Raw genomic sequence first — 20,763 nt, 5'->3', positions numbered from 1 at the left:
TTACAAATACACACGTTATGGTTTCTCTATCATGCGTGCACATCACATTCCCTCTTTTCAGCCTGTAAACGCCAGATCGCTACCCGCTTTATTAGGTAACATTGGAGATTTTGGAATAGAAGAAAACAATTTAACCACAGCCATCTAAATTAAGGGATTTCAGTGTCTGACATTTTTTTGTTTAAATATCATTTAGATATGTCTGTGACAGCAGCAAGTTGTCAGTGAGAATTTAATGCAAAATTTGATTCCTTCAAGCAACAGGATATTCAAGCAAGGCTGATTCAGCAATCTAAACTTAAAGTTCTTGATGAGGGACAATTCCATGTGTTCGTCTCAGTAGAGCAAGTCAACAAACTTTGGCAGTTCATTTTACAGAGGGGGGAGATAAAGTAAACTCTTAAGGCCACATTCAAAGATGCTGTGACACCGTGACAAAAGGACCACATGCATGAAATATTTGCGACATCTCTTTTTTTCCTTCATCCTCATCTGTGAAATTTCTTACTGTTTCTTTGTGGGGTTTTTTCCTCTTCTTTCTTTTTTCTCCTTCTATTACTTTTTATATTGCTTTTCCCAGTAGAAAAGCTACATGACATTAGGCTGCATTTGCGCATGGAAAACAGCTATGGGTGCTAATCCAAGACATTAAGCTAGATGGGGAGGGCAGGAGCAGACTCTACATGAGAGTCTGGGAAGGGTAAGACCCTTGGAGACCTCTGCTCTATTGGTGGAGGAACGCAGGGGGCAGGGATGGGTGGATTAGGGTGGAGAAGTAGTATGGTTTGCAGAGGGCACCAGAAAATGTAGCAGTCGGATGCTAGATCGATCTGCTTGAAAACCAAGATACAAAATCAATTGATAAACTTCATAAGCTGCTAAGGTCCTGTAGAGGATTCACCCTGGGCCCTAGAAGCCATCTACAATATTCCAAAGGAGACACCTGGCTCTAGTGAAAGGGGGACATTTCAATCTATTGCCAATTATCTCCATGGACTAATCTCGTATTAATAAGCTTCAGAATAAACCTAAATCTATCAAGATTATTAAAGTAATATTTAGCTTTGGTGAATCCCTGCGTATTAATCATCAAAAAGAGGGACAATACTCCTGTCATTTCAAAAGATACAATTCAGCTTCATGCATAGATTTTGTTTAATATCCCATACCCTCTGTAGAGCTCAAACAGAAATAATAATCAATGCATTTTCAGACCACTCAATAATCTCATTAGACCGCTGCTTACCAGCTCTGCAGAATGAAAGATCCAGATGGGTATTTAATAAGATGCTATTAACCAATGAAACCTGAGTAGAATAGATGCGTTGAACCTCGAATACGTTTCTAAAGCGTAATATGGATACAGCCTCTGACTTTGCGTTCTGGGAGGCAATGAAATTGTTCTTCGGAGGGGGGGTTGTAGCTTTTCAGGCAAATCAAAAACAGCTAGAAAAGACAAAATGCCACCTGCTGCAGTCCGCACTAAACAAGGCAACCATTGCATTTATATATAAATGTTATTTAATCTAAATATTTATATTTATGTGTATACACATAGTGGCTGTTATAACTGTGTAGTTATAGTGGTTAGCTAAGAGTTCCCATAGGAAGAAATTTTTTTGTTCTACTAATAACTTTGGCCCTGTTTCACAAAACGTAAAAAAAAAAAAAAGAAAATCCACCACAGATCCATCCTGGAAAGTTTTGGATTGATTCATCAAGTGGGGCGTTAATAAGGGGGGGACCCAAAACATTATTTTCTCAGTGTTAATTCTCATAGGAAACGTCTGTCACAGCTAGAAAAAAAATGATTGAATTAAATTACACCAAGTTTAAAAAAAAGTTGGAACTTTTCTCAGAAAGCGTGCTTTTTGTGATTTGGTGTAAATCTGTTCAGCCTTTTACGTGAAAGTAGCAATTAAAGAGGGCTCTGGTTGGGCATGAAGGGGTAAAAAAGTTGGTATGTCCTCACTGTTGGTGTCCAGATAGGCTCTGATTGACTACTTAAAATTACACTAGTTAATCCTGATTGGCTGGCCACACCATGAACAACATGTTGGTGCTGCCTTTATAGGACTCAGAGACATGTTCCTGCATCCTAAAAATCAATTTTAAAAATGAGAGGGCAAGGTGAACACACCCTGACTCCAAGGGGCATGTGGGGGGGAGCAAAGAGTTGTTACAGGGATCTGAGATATGGTCCCAATTGAAATGCATGTAGTAAGGGCCTGTTTTTGAGGATCTAAAATCAATTCTCAAATATCTTCCTCATCCATTTCAGTAAAATAGTCTGATACACAGATGGAAACATACTTTCAAAATCAGCGTCAGTTAACTCCTTAGTATTTAGCTGCAGTTTTACCACAAAGTTCTAATGAACAACTTGAGTGCTAACATTCAAAACTTATAACAAAAACCCTAGAAATTAACTTAAAAAAACAAATGTTAAAGTGAAGTTGAACATCTCTCATGGCATGTTAAATAACACCAGAGGCATACAGCATAGACTTACTGATTGTACACATGTGGGTCAATGACATGGAAATGGCGTAAGCCCTGAAGACCCGAAAAATGTGTGTATTTTAAATGTTATATGGTGTACTGGTGAAAATCGCTAAAGTTTGGGGTGAAAGAAGTACTCCATGTTAAACAAGGTAAAGGCTGAGCCCACTAGATGGTGGTTGCAAAGGTCTGTTTGAAAATAGGTTGTGGCTTAAAGCCAAAGCCTTTAAAAAAACATCTGTGAGAAACGCCAAAGCAGCTGTTGACAGTACATTAACAGCCAGTGGATATTAAGGCACCAGCCCTTGTTAAATAGTTGCAAAAGTTGTAAGTGGCATAGACATAGTCTAGAGCCTGTAAATGTTTTTTTCCGAAACTTTACTAATGAATATTGAGGCATTATTGATTATGAACTAATGTAGAATATTGGGGTTTACTACTTAGTGGTGGTTTATCTCAGACTGGTGTTGTAAGCATGGTTTTAAGATATACCAATATGCTCATCTCAGAAATGTGTGTTTTACTAAACTAAGAAGTGTTCTCCATAGGGCTTGATAGAAGTTGTCCTTAAATTGGCAAATGAATACCCGTCAACCTTTTGATTTAAATTGCAGATAATGTGAAGTCTTAATGAGGGTAATCCTATTATAGTGAATGGAAAATTGTCCACAGGTGTAATGTGTTGCATTATTTCATGTCCAAAACCCTATGGGACGGTGTCACAATGATTGTATTTTGTCATCAGTGATATTATTTGAGATGTCATTAGGGATGATAGAATGCAATTGTATCTAAAACTGAAGTCACTCCCCCTGTTTTCAAAGACAGGTGTCTGAAACCTCAGAATCTACAGAGCAAATGACAACAGAGTTCAAACTTGGAAAGTGCCCAACACTGGACGCAGCACATAGCCGAAGACTGGGTGGGGTGGAGGTTGGTTGCATGCATAATAAAGTGCATGTGCCGTGGGAGCTTGGCCGCATGCAGGGAGTTGGCTGTAGGGCTTGGCTGCAGGCCAATCCATGCACCCAAGCCCATGCTGTGGACAGACATGACAAACAACATATACATTTTTTTCTATTTTTTTATCCAGGAAAGGCGGTTCCAAAAGGAAACTTTTTTTTGTTGTTAAAATGTTTTTTTGACCTTTTTTTAACATTTAGTTTAGATTGAAATAGAAGGAACAAAAAGCGAGCATCAAAACCTGGATTACATTTTGTTTTTTTAAACTACTTTTTACAAATTCCTCTGGAGCAATTAGCAACCTGTCACTTGATTAGGTACTCTGCTCTTCAGCAGATACAAACCTACCACAGTCTATGCAATAAAATACCATGCTATACCACAGTCTATGCAATATAATGCCATGCTCTGGTACAGGGGTTTCCAGTTAGGGGTCAAGGCGGTAGCAGCATCAGGAGGAACAGTGTGCTCAGCCTGGCCAGTTGGGAGTGGAGCTGTGGATGTAGATACTCCTTCGTCGTCTTGATATTTTCACTTTACCATGTTTAGGTGCCTGCTGTGACAATACTTCATGTGCTTGAACATTTCAGAGGTTCCAAAAGAATATTTCTTCTCCGTTCCTCTGGAAAAAGATCTTGCATATGACGATCTATGAACATTTCTTTTGTCCCTCTGGAACTGTACAGAATTCCCAAACAAAAGTTTATTGAGCATTGTGTGGCTCGTACAGGTGTTCCTGCTGTTCCTTAGATTGTTCTTCCCTGTCCTTATTAGAGCTTCATCCCAAATTTTTTACAAAATTAATAAAAGCCAACTGTTGGAAATTACTCCACTCCCACACCGGTAAGGGTTGGTGGTAACGGGGTACTTCCGGGGACATACAGTGGTAGCTTGGCTCGAGTGGTTAGGAATCAGGCACCGTGCTAAGCATACGACATACCCATACAATAACCATGCGTGCATCCGTTCCAAAAACGACTCTACACCGTAAAAATTATGAAAATATCTTTCTTTATCTTCTTTTTCTCTTAGTTGCTGATTAGATAAATAATAACACAATCACAATATACAAACTTTTTAAATAGTGCAGGTCAGATAAATACTGGCTTAATGATTCAATAAATAGGGGTGATCATAAATAATAAAGGCATAAATATAAGTGCAATACATACAGGCAATTAAATATTCTGAGGCAATAAATACTGCAAACCAATAAATATTGTGCATCAATAAATACTGTGGACCAATAAATACAGTGAAGCAATAAATAGGTTAAATACAATAAATACAGTGCCCCCAATAAATAATTAAAAGCTGACAGTGACACTCATATAATCAGATCACATTTGAGATTACTATGGGCTAATTTGGCCCAGGCACAGCTTGTGGGGATGTGGAAGGCTTGAGGGTGTCTACTCCCTGGCTTGGACAAGGCTGAGGCCTAAACTGAGGTAGATCAAGGGGGGAATACCAGAGACCTGGCTCTCTCACTCTACACAACCCCTCTAAATTAGTCTCAGCTCTCCCCTGGCACAGTCCAGCTGGTTCCAGCACCTCTCTAACCCCTAGAGTAGTCTCTTAGGATTCCACAGGGCCTTTGGCGCCCTCTATTCCACTTACTGCCCTTTTTCTGAAGCTCCGACGCCGCTGGAGTCGTGTCGACGCCGTGAGGCGGTTCCGGTTCGATGTCGGCGGCCTCGGCACAATGTCAGTTCTTGACGACGCCGGTAGGCGGCTCCGGTTCGATGTCGGCGGCCTCGGCTCGATCTCGACCTCCGATTCGATGGCGTCGGGCAGTCTTGGCTCGATGTCGACTTCGGGCGGCTCCGGTCCGATGGCGACCTCTGTTTCGATGACGTCGGCCGGCCTTGGCTCGATGTCGACTTCCGGCGGCTCCGGAGTGCGATCCTCACTCCCGACCTCCGGTGCTCCTCTCCTCAGGTTTCCGGCGACTCCGGAGTGCGACCTCCAATCCCGACCTCCGGCACGATTCTCTCAGGTTCCGGCGACTCCGGAGTGCGATCTCCACTCCCGACCTCCGGTACACTTCACCTCGGTCTCCGGCGACTCCGGAGGGTGGACTTCACTCCCCCGTCGACACCTCTCACTCGACCTTGGGTGACTTCCTCCTCGACCTCTGGTACTCCTCACGTCCTCCGTCGGCGCCCTCTCACGATCTCTGGCGGCTCCGGGTACGACGTCTGCTTTTCCAGTCAGCGCCGCTTCTCCACCTCGGGCTCCAGGTCTCCAGGCTACTCGATGTCCGGCTCCAGGGAAACCAGTATCCAGGTCAGGATCTTGCTGTTCTTGGTTTCTAAGGCCTGTTCCTGCTGTCCAGGTCCTTAAGATGGTTTTTCTTGCTTCTTCCCACACAGGGCTCCAGGCTGGGCTCAGTCAGTAGGGACTAGTATCAAGGGTGGGTTTATGGACCCCACTCCAGGCACACGTTTCCACCCCTGCTGCCTCACTCCTTCCTCCTTCAGGTTTCTGCTGCTCACTCTTCACCAGTCAGGTGCCAACTGCCAGCTCCAACTGCCAACTCTCTGTCTTAGCTTCCCAACATTCTAAACCGCCTCCAACTGTCACAGGGTTCTGGAATGTTCTGGAAGGTGCTAGTAGGTTCCAGTGGATGCTGGTAATGTCACAGGTGGCCACCATTTTGTGCTCCAGGCCCTCAGACAGAAGTTTCAGGGGTAGCTAAAATGGCTCCCTGAATCTGCAGCAACACTAAAAAGTCTGGTGGTTCCCAAAAAGGAAAAATTCAAACAGGGTTTGAGGCAAAAGTGGGACAAAATAAATAATGATGAGGAGGGACCACCCAAAGGGCTGACAGGTCTAACCACCGTCCCCCCCAGCTGAAAGTGGGGAGAGCTACCCAACCCCTTGGGAGTTCTCATCACTAAGGCGGAAATACCTTGAGAGACCGTCTGCATTGGCGTGGTCCACTCCAGGCCGATGTTCCACCTGAAAGTCCATTCCCTGTAGGGAAATAGACCACCTCAACAACTTGGGATTCTCCCCCTTCATTTGCATCAGCCAACGAAGGGGTCTGTGGTCGGTCTGAACCAGGAAGTGCGAGCCAAACAGATATGGCCGCAACTTCTTCAGAGCCCATACCACTGCAAAGGCTTCACGCTCTATTGCACTCCACTTCTGTTCCCTGGGAAGTAGTCTCCGGGATAGGAAGACCACGGGTTGATCCAGACCCTCTTCGTTGAGTTGCGATAACACTGCCCCAATGCCATGTTCTGATGCATCTGTCTGGACAATGAACTCCTTGGAAAAGTCTGGGGCCCTTAAGACCGGGGCCTCGCACATGGCTTTCTTCAATCTCACAAAGGCCTGCTGACAAGCCTCCGTCCAGACTACCCGTCGAGGTTGTTTCTTGGACGTGAGCTCCGTGAGGGGGGCTACGATGGTACCGTACCCCTTCACGAAGCGGCGGTAGTATCCCGTGAGGCCCAAAAAAGCTCGGACCTCAGTCTGAGTCTCGGGGGGTTCCCAGGCCATGATGGCCTCGATCTTCGCCTGGAGGGGTTGCACCGCTCCCCTACCCACCAAGTGTCCAAGGTACACTACCGACCCCTGCCCGATCTGGCACTTGCTGGCCTTGATCGTCAATCCAGCTTGTCTCAGGGCCTGGAGAACAGCTTGCAGGTGACGCAAGTGATCCTCCCAGCTGTTACTGAAGACGGCTATGTCATCCAGATAAGCAGCAGAGAAACTCTCCATTCCGGTGAGGATCTGGTTTACCAGGCGCTGAAACGTGGCAGGTGCGTTCTTGAGCCCAAAGGGCATCACACAGAACTGGTAGTGGCCATTGGGCGTGGAGAAGGCTGACCTTTCCCTTGCTCCATCAGTCAAAGAGATCTGCCAGTACCCAGAAGTAAGGTCAAAGGTACTCAGATATTGGGCAGCTCCCAGCCGGTCAATCAATTCATCCGCCCTAGGGATCGGATGAGCATCAGTTTTGGTCACTGAATTCAGTCCCCGGTAGTCCACACAGAACCTCAGTTCCGGTTGGGCACCCGGTGGTGCAGCTTTTGGTACTAACACCACCGGGCTGGACCAGGGGCTGCTAGAAGGTTCGATCACTCCTAGCTCCAGCATCTTAGTGACTTCACTATGAATGCTGGCCTTCACCTTGTCTGACATCCGGTAGATCTTGGACTTCACAGGTGGGCTGTCTCCTGTGTCCACGTCATGGACGCACAGGTGAGTCCTACCCGGGACAAGGGAGAACAACGAAGAGTACTGCCCCAGGACCTGGCGACAGTCCTCCTGCTGTTCAGGAGTTAGAGATGGGGAGAGAATCACTCCCTCCACCGACCCATCCTTTTCTTGAGACGCAAACAAATCGGGGAGAGGCTCGCTTTCCACGTCCTCTCCTCCGTCAGTCACCATCATCAAGATGACTTCGGGCCTCTCGTGGTGGGGTTTGAGGCGGTTGGCATGCAGCACCCGCAGGGGCTGACGAGGGGTCTTCAGGTCCACCAAGTAGGTAGCCTTACCCTTCTTCTCCAACACCTCAAAGGGTCCTGACCAGCGATCCTGGAGGGCACTAAGCTCTCCTGGTTCGATCACCCACACCTTCTGGCCAGGCTCCAACTCCACCGGGTGAGCATTGTGGTCATACCACGCCTTCATTACTGCTTGGCTGGCTTCCAAGTTGTCAGAAGCTTGCTTCCACAACTTAGCCATTTGGCTCCGGAAGCCCAGCATGTAGCTCACCACATCCTGGGGAAGCTTTCTGGGAGTTCTTTCCCATCCGTCTCTCACCAGGTTGAGAGGTCCACGTACAGGGTGCCCATACAGAAGCTCGAAGGGGCTGAAGCCCACTCCCTTCTGTGGCACTTCCCTGTAGGAAAAGAGTAAACAGGGTAGGAGGACGTCCCATTTCCTCCGCAGGCTTTTAGGCAGACTTCTGATCATGCCCTTCAAGGTTTTGTTAAACCTCTCCACCAGACCATTGGTCTGGGGGTGGTAAGGAGTGGTGAACCGGTATGTCACTCCACACTCCTTCCACATCGCCTGCATGTACGCTGACATGAAGTTGGTCCCCCTGTCGGACACAACTTCCTTGGGAAAACCCACTCGGGTAAAGATTCCCATCAGTGCCCTTGCCACAACAGGTGCTGTTATGGTCCTCAGAGGTATTGCCTCTGGGTACCGTGTGGCATGATCCACCAGAACCAGGATAAACCTGTGACCAGCTGTAGTAGGTGGATCTAACGGACCCACAATGTCGATGCCCACCCTTTCAAAGGGGGTGCTAACGACAGGAAGTGGTTCCAGGGGAGCTTTCAGCTTCACCCCTGTTTTCCCACTGGCTTGGCAAGACACACATGTCCGGCAGTAGGTATCGGACGACACTTTCATCTGAGGCCAATAAAAGTGTGGGACAAGACGGGCGAAGGTCTTGTCTTGCCCCAGGAGTCCTGCCAATGGTATCTCGTGAGCCAACTCCAGAAGGAAGGCTCGATAACGTTGAGGGACTACCAAGGCTCGTGACGATCCGTGTAGGGGTGCCTTGGGTTCACTGTAGAGGAGGCCATCCTCCCAGTAAACACTGTAGTTCCCTTCAAAGTTCCCTGCTGCCTGGGCTTGGGCCTGACGCCTTAGCCCCTCAAGGGTAGGGCACTCCCTCTGGCCCTGGCAGAATTCCTCCCTGGATGGGCCTCCCTCCACGTGCCACTCGGCCGGGATGGGTAGGTCCTCCAGTTTGGTAACGTCCCCCACCACAGACTCCTGGTCCACCACCTCCGGTGGCCTATCCGTCCTACGGGGTGTGGACGCCGAGGCAGGCTCCTCCTGTCCTCGGTTCTTCCCTTGACTGGCAGCTGGCTGGGCCTTTGTTCCAGGCTCCAGCCGAAACGAACTCCCTCTCCGGGTAGTCGCGGACCTTGTGCTCACACAGGCCCAATCAGGTGTACCCAGCATCTCAGTGTGAGTCTGGTATTCCACCTCCTTCCAAGCGTTGTGCTCCATTTCATTCCCCAGCAGACAATCGACTGGCACGGCAGGGCTTACGGCAACTCGAAGTGAACCTGCAACCCCCCCCCATTCAAAGGGAACCTCGGCCACTGGATAGTGGCCTGTTCTGCCGTCAGCCATCGCGGCTGGGTGGAGTACATCGGGAATTACCTGCTCTGGAGACACCAGTTGGCTACGTACCATAGTCATACTGGCTCCTGTGTCTCTCAGAGCCTCCCCTCTTTGGCCGTTGATGGTGACCCACTGCCCATACTTTACAGTATTGGCGGGCACCTGGATCTTAGGAACCATCTCCCGTTCTCCCAGGGACACTAAAGTGACACCCGCCCACTCCCTTCCCTGAGTTAAGGGCATCTCCTCCCCGAGCACTACACTAGCTACTCCGGGGGTCTTTCCTCCAATGGGAGGGGGTGGTCGTTTCAGGCACTTCGGATCTCCTTTATAGTGTCCAACGCCACCGCACTCGTAGCAATGGACAACCCTTGGCTGCTGACTCTGGCCTCGATTAGGGTTTCTGGGTGGGTTAGCCCTAGGGGTGAATCCTGTTCCCTTCCCTTGGAAGTTATTTTGGGGGCCTTTGGAGAACTCCTTTTTCTTTTCCCCTCCCTCTTTCTTCTGGGGGCGCCCTGTCCGGCCTTTTGAGTATCCCCTCCAGTCCCCCTTGTGGACACCCGGGTACTAGCCCAAATGTCCGCCTCCTCAGCAAGCTTCCGGGGACTGGTCAGCTTGCTATCCACCAGGTGTTGACGCAGTTCAGGGAAACATTTCTCAAGCAGGTGTTCCTTCAGTACTAGGTCAAACAACCCCTCGTAGTTCCTCACTTCACTGCCCTGAATCCAACCCTCTAGTGCCTTCTTTGCATAGTCCAGGAAGTCCACCCAATTCTGTGTGCCCAGTTTGTCACTACCCCTGAACTTCTGTCTGTACTTTTCGGGTGTTAGTCCAAACTTTCTTATGAGCGCCAGTTTCATGGTGGGGTAGTGGGTCTGCTCATCCTCTTCGAGGGCCAATAAAGCATCCCTACCAGCTGGAGGCATGTACTTGTACAATCCCCCTCCCCAGTACTTCTCTGGAACCCCATGGGCCCTTAACGAGACCTCATAGGCCGCTAGCCACTTGGCGATATCGTCACCCACCCCATAGCTAGCTACTATGTCCTTTGGCAGGTAGGGTTTGGGTTCCCTGGTGTACTCTCGTTCTTCGCTGCCACCGTTAGGTACAGGGTGGGCCCCGATTCTCAGGATCTGAAGATCTATCTCTTTCAGCCTTATCTCATGAGCCATCCTCTGTTCCTCCTTCTCTTTCTCCAGCCTTGCTAAGTCCCATGTGAGCTGTCTTTTCTCCCTCCGGTCTGTTAACTCCACTTCAGACAAGCCACCGCTAGAGGCACTGCTGCCCTTCCTGGAAAGTGTCCTGGGCCCGCTGACAGGTTCCCCACCTCCGGTTGGTACAAACCAGCTCCCTCACTATCGGGCTCTCTATCCCTGTCCTCCTCCTCAGCCTTGCTTTCTCGGCGTGCCTCCCCCCAAGCCCTTAAGCTGGTTTGGAGTGCACCCTTCTTTGCTCCTGGGGGACAATACACCCCCTCCCGCTGGCAAAACTCCCTGAGTTGGGCCACAGTGTACGTTTCTAAATTCTCCAGTACAAACTCCATCTTGCCCACTCAGGTCAGAGGACAGTTATTTGCAGTAACAATGCAGGGGGGTACCTTTAATAATACCTCCTCCCACCACCAGAGTAAATTTGGAAAAAACAAAAACCCACAATTAGGAAGGCCGCTTTGAGAAAACTCCCGGTGTAGGCCTATGGACTACCCACAGTTATTGTTGAGTATACGTAGGCACAGCTCTATCCCACCACTGAACACCAATTAATGTTGGAAATTACTCCACTCCCACACCGGTAAGGGTTGGTGGTAACGGGGTACTTCCGGGGCCATACAGTGGTAGCTTGGCTCGAGTGGTCAGGAATCAGGCACCGTGCTAAGCATACAACATACCCATACAATAACCATGCGTGCATCCGTTCCAAAAACGACTCTACACCGTAAAAATTATGAAAATATCTTTCTTTATCTTCTTTTTCTCTTAGTTGCTGATTAGATAAATAATAACACAATCACAATATACAAACTTTTTAAATAGTGCAGGTCAGATAAATACTGGCTTAATGATTCAATAAATAGGGGTGATCATAAATAATAAAGGCATAAATATAAGTGCAATACATACAGGCAATTAAATATTCTGAGGCAATAAATACTGCAAACCAATAAATATTGTGCATCAATAAATACTGTGGACCAATAAATACAGTGAAGCAATAAATAGGTTAAATACAATAAATACAGTGCCCCCAATAAATAATTAAAAGCTGACAGTGACACTCATATAATCAGATCACATTTGAGATTACTATGGGCTAATTTGGCCCAGGCACAGCTTGTGGGGATGTGGAAGGCTTGAGGGTGTCTACTCCCTGGCTTGGACAAGGCTGAGGCCTAAACTGAGGTAGATCAAGGGGGGAATACCAGAGACCTGGCTCTCTCACTCTACACAACCCCTCTAAATTAGTCTCAGCTCTCCCCTGGCACAGTCCAGCTGGTTCCAGCACCTCTCTAACCCCTAGAGTAGTCTCTTAGGATTCCACAGGGCCTTTGGCGCCCTCTATTCCACTTACTGCCCTTTTTCTGAAGCTCCGACGCCGCTGGAGTCGTGTCGACGCCGTGAGGCGGTTCCGGTTCGATGTCGGCGGCCTCGGCACAATGTCAGTTCTTGACGACGCCGGTAGGCGGCTCCGGTTCGATGTCGGCGGCCTCGGCTCGATCTCGACCTCCGATTCGATGGCGTCGGGCAGTCTTGGCTCGATGTCGACTTCGGGCGGCTCCGGTCCGATGGCGACCTCTGTTTCGATGACGTCGGCCGGCCTTGGCTCGATGTCGACTTCCGGCGGCTCCGGAGTGCGATCCTCACTCCCGACCTCCGGTGCTCCTCTCCTCAGGTTTCCGGCGACTCCGGAGTGCGACCTCCACTCCCGACCTCCGGCACGATTCTCTCAGGTTCCGGCGACTCCGGAGTGCGATCTCCACTCCCGACCTCCGGTACACTTCACCTCGGTCCCCGGCGACTCCGGTGGGCGGACTTCACTTCCCCGTCGACACCGCTCACTCGACCTTGGGTGACTTCCTACTCGACCTCTGGTACTCCTCACGTCCTCCGTCGGCGCCCTCTCACGATCTCTGGCGGCTCCGGGTACGACGTCTGCTTTTCCAGTCAGCGCCGCTTCTCCACCTCGGGCTCCAGGTCTCCAGGCTACTCGATGTCCGGCTCCAGGGAAACCAGTATCCAGGTCAGGATCTTGCTGTTCTTGGTTTCTAAGGCCTGTTCTTGCTGTCCAGGTCCTTAAGATGGTTTTTCTTGCTTCTTCCCACACAGGGCTCCAGGCTGGGCTCAGTCAGTAGGGACTAGTATCAAGGGTGGGTTTATGGACCCCACTCCAGGCACAAGTTTCCACCCCTGCTGCCTCACTCCTTCCTCCTTCAGGTTTCTGCTGCTCACTCTTCACCAGTCAGGTGCCAACTGCCAGCTCCAACTGCCAACTCTCTGTCTTAGCTTCCCAACATTCTAAACCGCCTCCAACTGTCACAGGGTTCTGGAATGTTCTGGAAGGTGCTAGTAGGTTCCAGTGGATGCTGGTGATGTCACAGGTGGCCACCATTTTGTGCTCCAGGCCCTCAGACTGAAGTTTCAGGGGTAGCTAAAATGGCTCCCTGAATCTGCAGCAACACTAAAAAGTCTGGTGGTTCCCAAAAAGGAAAAATTCAAACAGGGTTTGAGGCAAAAGTGGGACAAAATAAATAATGATGAGGAGGGACCACCCAAAGGGCTGACAGGTCTAACACCAACAAAGATTGTAGAGGGTGTGAATGCTCTCAAGTGCCACTCGCTAATTACAGTGAGGCAGTGGGGACTTTCAGGGAATACATCAAACTAAATACATTAGCCAATGAGATGGTGTTTCACTATGAGTGACAGGTAGTGCAATACATTTTGAGATGCTGCAGTACTGCAACTCCTAAAAACAGATGTTCTACCAAAACTGTCAAAACACCTTTCGTTTTTAGGCCTGTGAGGAAACCTGTAGGCTCTAACTTTAAAAGAAACTATCCCTTCATAGTGAACAAAACTTGCGGTATTGGAAGCAAACCCATGCAGGATTCCTGCGCAACCCTCTCATTGGTTTTATGGGTTTCGTGGGCGTACCGCAGTACAGGTAGGAAGTATGAAACAAAAACAAATGAAAACTGCCATTTGAATGCCCACTCAGGAGACACTACTCAGGAAAAAACACAACACCATGTAGAAGCAACCTTAAAAGAATTTGCTACCAACATTACTGGATTGGTGTTTAACAGAGACAGTTGGCAGTAAATACAATCTGAAGCCTTCATAGCCTTTGACAAAACTGGAGACCAGCAAACATCGCCTGTATTATCCACCATGCCAATGCACAATATTCCACCATCATATGATGACATCAGTGTTCTTCTAAGCACTTCTGAACCACCAACAGAAACCAGGCCAATCACTGAAAGAATCACTGGTGTGGCAATTTTTCAAATTTACATCTGGTGAAAAAAATAAGTGTGCAGAAGCTTGTGTGAACTTTGTGCCACAATATACTGCAAACAGATCAATAGTGGATAGTATTCAATAGGAACCACTGGAATGTTTAATCATCTGAGGGTTATGCACCCAAACAACAAAGCGCATGCTGAAATGCAGAAGAAGCAAGTGGTAGAAAGAGGTCTACAGGAAGTCGGGGAAGAATAACAGAAAGAAAATTATGACAACAAGCAGAATTTTGGGATATTCTGCAGACACTGTCATAAGGTTGTGGCCCATGGTGAAATGAATAAAAGAATATATAGAAGATCCATGGAATCCATGGAACAGTCTTTACAAAAAGAACACAAAGGCTTGTGTTAAAAATAAAAAAACTAATATAATATGTTAAGAAAAGTGTAAAACAATATCAAGATAGTATACAAAAATAATAGTTAAAATTGGGTGCGGGGATCATCCGAACCTGCAGACAGGTTTGAGGATAGGATATCAGAAAACAAACCATTGAAGTTTAAGACCAGAGGACAGGAGGTCTGAAGCAGATTCTCCTGACACTCCTGCCATGTTGATCATCACGTTGACTGTGTGCAGCTTGAGCGGACGTGGATTGGAGAGAGATCTATTGCGGCCAGCGACCTAGACACAGAGCTGTGAGAGGATGGTGAGAGAGCCGTAGTTCTATGCAACTACGGTGCCTCAGCGAGTGTTGGGGCCATGTGGGAGATGACGGCCTAACCCCAGCATTTGTCTACAAGACATAGCATCCAGAGGTATTGCAACTCCCCGGTGAGGTGTGGGGGACTACGCATCCCATGTTTAAAGTGCATTCAGGGCTCTGAGCCTTTGCTGCTGTTGCTGTAAGGGGGCGGACCACAAGCCCCAGCCATCTCTCTGGTGGCGGAAGCCACAGGAAGACGCCGAGTCCCTTCCAAGTAAGGAGGTTCTTGTTAAAAGCCTACCGGGCTCCCGCAGCATGAAGACTGGACCAAGAGGCTGGGTTGGGCCAACTCTCCAAACTGTCGTGTTTGGATCCTGTCCTTAAGTTTTGCCGCGGAGTCTTTAGAGACTTAAGCAGAGGCGAAGCCTTATGTGGTGGTTAACAATGAGCCAAGATCAATTGAGGTGACATTTTGATTCCATTACGTATTGTTTGTATGCGGGTTACCAATCATGGGAAGACGGATAGCCGCAGCAGTTGCAACCCCTGCTAGTGCCACACTGGAAGGTTTCCTGCAAAAGGCTGGGGGGGTAGTTAATAAGGATATTGGAATGACTGAGCTACAACTTTCATTTGTCCCTATTCCATCAATTTCTCCTCTGGCCTCATTGGATATTTTCATCAGTGACACTGAGTCCAGGCCCCCATTACCACCTCAGCCAGAGGTGAACATTATCGCCAAAGATAATTGTTGAAAATGTTGATTCAAGCTCACCGATACCTAATCTGTCGATGGGGGAGCCCAGATGTCGACAGGCTACAGGTGGGAAAAGGAAAAGGGTAGAGGGGGTGGAGATAGACCCTAAGTCCACGGACAGTGCCCTGTGCTTAAAATAATCAGAAAGGAGTAATTAAAGGGAAGAGCCAATAGGGCAAGAGGTGGTTTGGGGAGGAGGCCTCACTAAAAACACTGCATATTTCCTTCCTCACCAAAGTAAATCAAATGATAGTAGAGGTCGTATACCCTATTTTTGAACATCTGGGCCATATCGAAGACCAGCTCTGCCTAGTCGTGAGGAACTCTAAAAATAAAATATAACCCACCCAGGTGAGGGATGCGGCTACTCATACCAATAACCATGACACCGCCTCCACTGAGAGAAGCGCTCCTTAACCATCACACACTCCCCCATTTCGAATGTAGCTGGCCCCAATGAGTCTACTCTTGCGACTAACTAGGATCCCCGGACAACAGTTCCATCTAGGACAACACAGCAGGCGTGCCAAGGGGGTAACATTTCTGGTCAGACCAGGCGGACCAATGGGAGATTGTATCATGCACACACCAACTGCCCACCACTCTCATCTTCTGACAGGGGCGGGGAAGGTTTGCAGTATCTATTAAGCCTACCACCTCACTGCAGCCCTTATACCCTGGTATTAGCTGGAGTCCCCCCACTGCCATTAGGGTCGCATGAAGACTGCCAAAGCCTTAAAAATAAATCTGCCCATTGGTGCACTAGCAAAATAAACTACCAGACTAAGTTGCTTAATAGAATCATTATGGCACGGCAGGTGGGCTGGTTAGGTCACACACTGAAATTCATGGGGGGGAATTGTGTGGTCCTCAACTTCTGGGACTCTAGATGTACACACTTTGTGTTGCAACGCATTAAGGATGTATTCGGGTAGAATGGTCCCATAAGGGCTTTTCCCTTAGGGTTCATTTGAAGTGTTTTCTGGTCTAACAGATATTAATTGACTGCAGGATTCGGCCTGTCAACCGGACGATAAGGGAAGCCTGGCCCACTTAGGTAAAACTTTACAGGGTATGACACGTGAAGAGGTAAATACATCTGTAGAGGAGGTTACTCCACTTGAGGACATTTTTGAGGTGCCTGCCAACTTAAACCAGGTTATTACCATGAAAGCTTTAAAATGCTATCATGGAACATAGTAGGCAGTGCTCTAAATTGGGGAATGAGGACTGGATGAGTTTCACGAATAGCTTCGACCTTTTAGGTTTACAAGAAACCTGGTCTTTAGATTATATCTTTATCAATGGCTACCGTCCTTTCTGTGTTCCCACAACCCAATCCCCCTCAGGGAGAGCTAAGGGTGTTATTATGCTGCTTATTGTGGTTAAACATGGATCATTTTTGTTAATTGGCGGTCTAGTTCTCGGGCACACGGGACTATTTAGATGCTCGCTGACGGACGCGCAGCCCCTTAGAGGTTCCGCATTTGTTGCCACGCTCTTTTTGTGCTCCTTTGCGTATTTGCACATGTTTTATTTGATCCGCATACTTGCACTTTAAAAAAAAGAAAAAAAAATCATTAAATTGGAGGATTTTATAGATTTTTAACTGTATTTGATTGGGGCCTGCTGGGGATACTGGGATAGTCCACTTCCTGCTTTCCCGTGGTGCTGCCGAGAGCCACCATTTTTGTTGATTGGCGGTCTAGTTCTCGGGCACACGGAACTGTTTAGATGCTCGCTGACGGATGCGCATCCCCTTAGAGGTTCCACATTTGTTTCCACGCTCTTTTTGTGCTCCTTTGCGTATTTGCACATGTTTTATTTGATCCACATACTTGCACTTTAAAAAAAGAAAACAAAATCATTAAATTGGAGGATTTTATAGATTTTTAACTGGATTGGATTGGGGCCTGCTGGCGATACTGGGATAGTCCACTTCCTGCTTTCCCGTGGAGCCGCCGAGAGCCGCCATTTTTGTTAATTGGCGGTCTAGTTCTCGGGCACACAGGACTATTTAGATGCACGCTGGATGGACGCGCCCGTCAGCGTCCCGAAAGCGGCCAGTGCCAGACATGCTGACCGCTGTCTTCTGCCTTTGGTGGCTCTGCGGGTGTATAGCCGTGGGTAATTGCTGCTGCTTAGGCCTAGCAAATGTATAGCAAATCCTAGATAGGATGTGTGTTGCCATCGGACGACAGTTTGTCAGGAGTGTCAATTCCACCTGGGCTCCGATTTGGGAGGGTTGGAGCATTTGAATGAGCTCCCGTCTATAGCCAAAGTGCGTCCTACCATCAGAGCCGGGCTGATAAATAGTCGGTCATTGGTGAAACATTACCAGTACATATTTGATCTTATCCTGGATCAACATCTCGACCTTCTGTTCATCACAGAGACCTGGCTGAATGAATCCTCTAACCCAATTGTTCAGATGGCCATTCAAGTAGGATTTAGGATTTTCCGGACCGACCGCCTAAGCGGTAGGGGGGGGTGGTGTTGCTATTGTCTATAGGGATGTTTGGGAGGTGTCTCAGGGGAAAAACATTGTACTGGGGCAGGGTGAATTCTTGGATTTCACCATTGTTCTTTCGGCCCATTCCACGTTGGGTGGGACGTTAGTCTACAGGCCCCCTGGTTTTTCTGGGCCTTTTCTTAGTGGTCTAGAAGATGTTATTGTTCCTCGCGCTTTACGCTTTACGCAATATCTCTTTTTGGGAGATCTCAATATCCATCTGGACCAGATGGAATTGGGAAATACTCTGGATCTATTAGACTCCTTGAATTTGGCCCAGCTCACTCAATGGGTCAGCCGCCCTACCCACGGCGGAGGCTATATCTTAGACCCTATTTGTTCTAACTTCCCTATTTCCATTGAGGACCCACTCCCAGTCCCCTGGTCAAATAATTTTTTATCTTGTTTTACGTGGACTGTGGGAGAAGGGGCCGCTGACCATCAGGTCAGTCCCAGCCCTGCTACCGCCAAAATTGATCCGGTAGCTTTTAGTCTTATTTTAGAAAATTCTAGGGCCGTTCTTCCCGCCGACTTGAAAGGGGCTTTGGCCTGCTTTACTGATTGGATTGGGCGGGCAGTGGATAGCCTCTCTCCCCCCTCATGTCGTCGCCGTTATAGGAATTCTCCTTCGAAGCCTTGGTTCTCAGCTGATTTGAAAATACTGAAACAACATAGCAAAAAGCTGGAACGCGGCTGGCGCGTAGACTTTTGCCCAGGGGCAAAGAAGACACTTAGAGAAGCCCAGAAGGTTTACTATCTGGCCATTAGAAAGGCCAAAGGCTTTTACTATGCTGAACGGATTGAGTCCACGAGCAATAATTCTAGGGAAATATTTTCTATTGTTCAGAGTTTCATGGCCCCTAAGGCTATGATTACTAAACTCCCTGTTTCAGCTGCCTGATGTGAAAAGCTGTCCAATTTCTTCATTGATAAGATTCGGGCCATCCAGGCAACGTTTGTTGGCCAGAGCCTTCATTTGGATGTGGCTCCATCTTCCACTTCTATGCTGTCAGCCTTTGCCTTTGTTGATCTGTCGGAGTCCCTCAAAATATTGAAATCTATGAAATCTGGGTCGCCATCGGACCCGTGTACGGCCAGGCTTCTGGCCTCAATTGCCGAATCGGTTAATTTTGAGGTTAACACACTCATTAATCTCTGACTCAAAGAGGCAGTTGTCCCGTCGGAGTGGAAACAGGCGAAGATCCTTCCGCTGCTAAAAAAGCCATCGCTTGATTCTGGGGACCCAGGGAACTATCGCCCTATTTCTCTGCTCCCCTGTCTGGTGAAAATTTGTGAAAAGGCAGTCAACAAACAGCTTACAGATTTTGTTGAGGGGATTAGTTTACTTCATCCAGCACTATCGGGATGTAGAGCCGCCTATAGTACTGAGTCCGCCTTGATCGAGGTCTCTGAAGCTATTTGAGACTGTCTGGACTCGGGCGGAAGTGCAGCTCTCATAATGCTGGACTTGTCGGCTGAGTTCGACACTGTTCCCCATGCATTGCTGTTGGCTCGGTTAGCGGACATAGGCAACTCTGGACAAGCCTGGAAGTGGCTTGAATCCTTTCTTGCGGGGCGTTCGCAACAGGTCTGGCTCCCGCCTTTCTCGTCTCCTCTCCAACTTGTGACCACTGGAGTCCCCCAGGGGTCTTCTTTGAGTCCCCTGCTTTTTAACATATATGTTACTCCTCTGGTCCAATTGGCAGAAGAGCGGGATGCCAAGATCGTTGCTTACGCCGATGACACCCAGCTTCTGTTCACCTGGGGTAAATTGGAATTTTCTACCGTGAGGGTGCAGGATTGTCTGACAGCCGTTTTCCAATGGCTCTCTGCCGCTCAACTGAAATGCAACGAGGAAAAGATCGAAATTCTCCTTTATGGTAGATTTCCCCCACGCTTCAGGGAATCTCTCTGGCCATCTGACTATCCCATGCCATCTTGTACGGGTCTACCAGTCAAAAATTTGGGGGTCTGGTTCGACGAACAGTTGTCCTTTTCGACTCAGATCAAAAAATTGGCGGGGAGTTGCTTTGGGATATTAAAGTCTCTCAAGAAATTCCTTCCACTACTACCAAGACCAGCGAAGGAAACAGTGGCCCGCGCACTGATCCTCTCTCGGGTTGACTATGCCAATGGGCTGTATCTGAGCCTTCCTGACTACATTCTTAAAATATTGCAGGTGGTCCAGAATGCAGCAGCCCGGCTGGTGCTCAACATTCTTACTAGGAAGAGTATCAAGCATCATCTGCGCATGTTGCATTGGCTCCCGGTTAGGAAACGTGTGGAGTTTAAGGCCTTGGTCATAGCACATCGCGCTTTGTATGATGGAGGACCTCTTTATCTCAGAAAGTGTTTTGCTTTCTACCTGCCTACTAGGCATCTGAGATCGTCGTCTCAGCTGCTTGCGCATATTCCCCGTGTGCGTCTCCAAAGAATGGGGGGCAGATCACTGGCCGTTAGGGCAGCTACGGCTTGGAATTCGTTGCCTCTCTCTTTGCGCCGCATCCAAGAGTTGGGGCAATTCAAGAAACAGCTCAAAACCTTTCTGTTCTAATTCTTCTTTTATACGGCACCTCGCAGGCTCGCGCGTGGACACTCCTAGGAGTAGCTGTGCACGTTATAAAACCCAATAACATAACATAACATAACATAAAGTAGTCAAATGTATAATCGTATCTCCTTGCTTTCAACTTATAACCATTTCGGGTCTGGCCATGGTTAAAATACTATTGGTAAATTGGTACCAGAATTT

This window comes from Triturus cristatus, chromosome 4_1 (genome assembly GCF_964204655.1).
Source record: "Triturus cristatus chromosome 4_1, aTriCri1.1, whole genome shotgun sequence".
In the NCBI taxonomy this organism is placed as follows: Eukaryota; Metazoa; Chordata; class Amphibia; order Caudata; family Salamandridae; genus Triturus; species Triturus cristatus.
The sequence above is the reverse complement of the archived record's forward strand: the minus strand, read 5'-3'. Positions refer to the sequence as shown.